Raw genomic sequence first — 5185 nt, forward strand, 5'->3', positions numbered from 1 at the left:
TCTCAACTATAATTACGCAATAATTATTATTACACATCTTTTTCCTTGCATTGGTGTCTACAGAAATTCTTATTGTTATACATTTGTCTATATAACCCCCCTAAATGAATTGACTCGATGGTGCAGTAGCAGTACTATAGACATTTTGTGACAAGACTTTCATCCCTCTTCCAACTACTGGTGTAATYGGACTGTATACTGTAGGCTTTGGGGGTCCCTTTACTGTACAGTGCATTTGGAAAGTATTCAGACACCTTGACTTTTTCCACATTTTGTTACGTTACAGCCTTATTCTAAAATTGGATTAAATAAAACAATTTCCTCATCAATCTACACACAATAACCCATAATGACATCACAATACCCCATAATGACATCACAATACCCCATAATGACAAAGCACAACACAAGTGTTTAGAAATCTTTGCAAAATTAAAAACAGAAATACCTTATTTACATAAGTATTCAGACTCTTTGCTACGAGACTGTAAATTTTGCTCAGGTGCTTCCTGTTTCCATTGATCATCCTTCAGATGTTTCTACAACTTGGAGTCCACCTGTGGTAAATTCTATTGATTGGATGTAATTTGGAAAGGCACACACCTGTCTATATAAAAGGTCAAACCGTTGACAGTGCATGTCATGAGCAAAAATCAAGCCATGAGCGAGCTCAGAGACAGGATTGTGTCGAGACACAGATCTGGGGAAGGGTACCAAAACATTTCTGCAGCACTGAAGGTCCCCAAGAACACAGTGGCCTCCCTCGTTCTTAAATAGAAGAAGTTTGGAACCACCAAGACTCTTCCTACAGCTGGCCACCCGACCAAACTGAGCAATCGGGGGAGAATGGACCAAGAACCTGATGGTCACTCTGACAGAGCTTCAGAGTTCCTCTGTGGAGATGGGAGAATCTTCCAGAAGGACAACCATCTCTGCAGCACCTCAGTAAAAAGGCACATGACAGCCCGCTTGGAGTTTACCAAAAGGCACCTAAAGACTCTCAGACTATGAGAAACAAGATTCTCTTGTCTGACGAAACCAAGATTGAACTCTTTGGCCTGAATGCCAAGCGCCACGTTTGGAGGAAACCTGCCCCATCCCTATGGTGAAGCATGTTTGTGGATCATCCCTATGGTGAAGCATGGTGGTGCGCATCATCCCTATGGTGAAGATGGGTGGGTGGCAGCATCCCTATGGTGAAGCATGGTGGTGGCAGCATCCCTATGGGAAGCATGGTGGTGGCAGCATCCCTATGGTGAACATGGCACCCTATGGTGAAGCATGGTGGTGCAGCATCCTATGGTGAAGCATGGTGGTGGCAGCATCATATTGGTTGGGATGTTTTTCCATAGACAGGGATGGGGAGACCAGTCAGATCGGAGGGAAACATGAACGGAGCAAAGTAAAGAGATTCTGATGAAAACTAGCTCAGGACCTCAGAGGATCTGCAGAGAAGAATGGAGAAACTCCCAAAGTACAGGTGTGCCAAGCTTGTAGCATCATATACCCAAGAAGGACTTGAGCTGTAATCGCTGCCAAAGGTGTTTCCCTATGAGTAAAGGGTCTGAATACTTACGTAAATATGATATTTCAGTTTATATTTTAATACATTTGCAACATTTCTAACAAACTTTTTTGGCTTTGTCTTATGGGTGTATTGTGTGTAGATTGATGAGGGAAAACAAATACATTTAATCAATTTTAGACATAAGGCGTAACATAACAAAATGTGGGAATGTCCAGGGTGTCCTTATGTGTGTAGGCTTTGGGGGTCCCATACTGTAGGCTTTGGGGTTTCTATCACTGTATGCTTTGGGGGTTTTCTATACTGTAGGCTTTGGGGAGTCCATACTGTAGGCTTTGGGGGTTCTTACTTATGGGGATACTGTAGGCTTTGGGGGTTTCTATACCTGTAGGCTTTGGGGGTTCTATTTACTGTAGGCTTTGGGGGTTTCTATACTGTAGGTAGGTCTTTAGGTGTGTTCAAGTAGGCTTTGTCTATACTGTAGGTTTGGGGTTTCTATACTCGTAGGCTTTGGGGGGTTTCTTACGAGCTGGGGTTCAACTGTAGGCTTTGGGGGTTCTCCATACTGTCGCTTGGGTTCTTTGTAGCTTTGGGGTTTCTTGGTAATACTGTGGCTTTGGGGGTTTCATAACGTAGGCTTTGGGGGTTTCTATACTGTAGGCTTTGGGGGGTCCCATACTTGTGGCTTTGGGTTTCTCTCATAGTGTAGGCTTTGGGGTTCTAAACGTAGCTTGGTCTATAATCGTAAGGCTTGGGGTCATGCTAGTAGAGGCTTGGGGGGAGGTGCCCGAATGGTAGGCTTTGGGGGTCCCATACCTGTAGGCTTGGGGGTTCTCATACTGTAGCTTTGGGGGTCTATACCTGTAGGCTTTGGGGGGTCCCATACTGTAGGCTTTGTGGGGTTCCCATACTGTAGTGGGGTATACTGTAAGGCTTACCTCTCTGTTCTCTCTCCTGGGTGACATGGAACTAATGGGGGAGAGGCGTTTCTTGCTGCCTCCTGAGAGAAGGACATTGGCCATGTCTCCTTGGTCCGGCTGGCTCTGTAGGAGGAGAGGGGAAGGTTAAGGTCTCAGAACCACTTCTGTACGTAAAGGGGAGAGTTACGGTCTCAGAACACACTGTGTCAGGGGGAGGGTCTCAGAACCACATACTGATGGTCAGGGGGAGGTCTCAGAAGCACACTCTGTGGTCAGGGTGGAAGGTCTAGAACTCACTACTGTAGTCAGGGGGAGGGAGGTGAGGAACGGTGCATCTGCCTCCGTTCTGTCTCCCCCCGCACCCCTGCTGCCTTTACCTAGATCCCTCATCATTATTTATAAATCATCATCACAGGCCAGGAGTTTCCCCCGGTCATAGAAATCAGGACTCTGAGCTACGCATCACACTCCCTGTTATATCAAGATGCTGCAGGGCACTGCTCTGATGGAACTCAGGTCCAGGCAAGATGGAGCCCAACGGTCCTCAATATTAAACTAATGTCATAACAATTTCAGTATAGGGGACTGTATTTGGAGAGGTTCGCAATGGAAATCTATGTTTTAGAATTGCTTGAAGTACCTTGACTCTTGCGCCTGGAACTGACCATTATTCTCCAGGTGGTGGTGGTGGGTACGGTGGTGGCAGGGACGCAGCGGTGCTGAAGGGCTTACCTAGTAAGGGCTGTGTGACCTGGAGCCAGTTGTTGGCAGCCGACGGAGTTTATTGAACAGAGCGAACCACTCAAACAGTATGTACAGGTAACGCCTAGTGGCTGGATATGTAATATGGGGCTAAAGCAAACGGACGGCATTCTTCGTGATTTCAGATCTGGGTTCATGCAATTGGTAAGATGTAGTAATTAGAGTGTAAAAGCATTATTGGTAAAGTCTCCCGAGGCTCTATGTGTGTTTAGTTGTTTGTGTTCGGGTATCTGAGCAAAGCGTACGATCTCACTCTGGTGGTTGTACCGGGGGAACAATAGTCGCTAATGGAACTTTAGGATGATTAACAAGGTATGTTTTGGGCATAGGAGCTGCGGAATTGAAGCCAATCTCCAGATCAGAGATTTGAAGTGCAGTTCTGGAAGAAGACGTACAGATAGGAGAGTGTCCATTTATCGCACCTCATATTAGTGTTACACAGTGCGGTGGACGTGTGAAAATGCTATTCGGTACCGTGCTAGTTACAATGTCAGGCGGTGCATTCACAGTAGTGGTGTGGGGATGCTACAGCAACAGTTGGAGACAGACTGATTAAGGAAAATCAAGATCCAGAGTAACACTGTGGATAATGAATTCAATGAGTCCCATATTCGAGTGTCTCTTAACTGGCGATCCTGGTATTCTAGTTGTACTGTCATTTCGGCCTTTTGACGATTAGTATGAGATCTAAAACGTGCTTAGGTATAGACTGTCAGTCACAGTGAAGATGTTGTTCCATAGACCTTGTGGTGCATACTAGCAGTCAATGGATGTATACTCATGGATGCCTGTTGGTATGGGACTAGTCAGCTAATGATCTATGTCCAGATGACTTGTGAGGCAGTAGAACGATTGACAGTGAAATCAACTGTCTGGGGTACCTGCTTGTAGGGTAGGAATAGAGTGCTCATTTCATATGTCATATGGTACTTGGTGTAGCAGTATAACTAGTCAGTCTACAGTGAAGATGTCATACTGTCCATGATGGTTACTCTTGCTTGGTGGCAGCTAGAACTAGTCCGTCTAAGGGAAGATGTCAATACTGTCCATGGATGGTTACTACTGCTGGTAGGCAGCAGAACTAGTCAGTCTACAGTGAAGATGTCGTGATACTGTCTCATGGAACTGGTTTACTCTTGTTGGTAGGCAGTAAACTAGTCAGTCTACAGTGAAGAGTTCATGAACGTGTCCGGATGGTTATCCTGTTTGGTAGGCAGTAAACTAGTTCAGTCTACAGGAAGATGTCATGACTGTGCCTTGGTGGTTACTCTTGCTTGGTAGCAGTAGAACTAGTCAGTCTACAGTGGAAGATGTCATTACTGTCCATGGATGGTTTACTCTTGGTTGGTAGGCCAGTATAACTAGTCAAGTCTACAGTGAAGATGTTCCATGTTTCACTGGATGGTTACTCTTGGTTGGTAGGCAGTAGAACTAGTCAGTCTACAGTGAAGATGTATGTATTCCGATGGATGGTTACTCTTGCTTGGTAGGCAGTCAGAACTATCAGTCTACAGTGAATATGTCATCTGGTCCATGGATGGGTTACTCTTGGTTGTGTAGGTCAGAGAACCTAGTCACGATCTACAGTGAAGATGTATAGTGAAGTGCTACCCGAGTGTGTAGTGAGATGTACTCTTGTTGGTAGGCAGTAGAACTAGTCGTCTACAGTAAATGTCTGGTAGGTCCATGGTGGTACTCTTGGGTTTGGTAGGCAGTAGAACTAGTCAGTCTACAGGGAAGATGTCATTCGGTGTCCATGGGTGGTTACTCTTGTTTGGTAGGCAGTAGAACTACTCAGTCTACAGGAAGATGTCATGGGTTCCATGGATGGTTACTCTTGCGTTAGTAGGCAGTAGAACTAGTCAGTCTACAGTGAAGATGTCATGGTGTCCATGGATGGTTACTCTTGGTTGGTAGGCAGTAGAACTAGTCAGTCTACAGTGAAAGATGTCATGGTGTCCATGGATGGTTACTCTTG

General features: G+C 45.4%; 1 long non-coding RNA gene across 1 annotated transcript; it reads right to left on the reverse strand.

Moving 5' to 3' along the window:
- Nucleotides 1-4273: 4273 nt before the first annotated feature.
- On the reverse strand, nt 4274-4867 carry LOC139026903 (uncharacterized). Its single transcript, XR_011478851.1, has 3 exons — nt 4841-4867; nt 4606-4685; nt 4274-4323 (listed from the first exon to the last, which is right to left on the reverse strand). It is a non-coding gene; the product is annotated as an uncharacterized lncRNA (long non-coding RNA).
- Nucleotides 4868-5185: the final 318 nt, after the last annotated feature.

Source organism: Salvelinus sp. IW2-2015, unplaced genomic scaffold, assembly GCF_002910315.2.
Source record: "Salvelinus sp. IW2-2015 unplaced genomic scaffold, ASM291031v2 Un_scaffold6316, whole genome shotgun sequence".
In the NCBI taxonomy this organism is placed as follows: Eukaryota; Metazoa; Chordata; class Actinopteri; order Salmoniformes; family Salmonidae; genus Salvelinus; species Salvelinus sp. IW2-2015.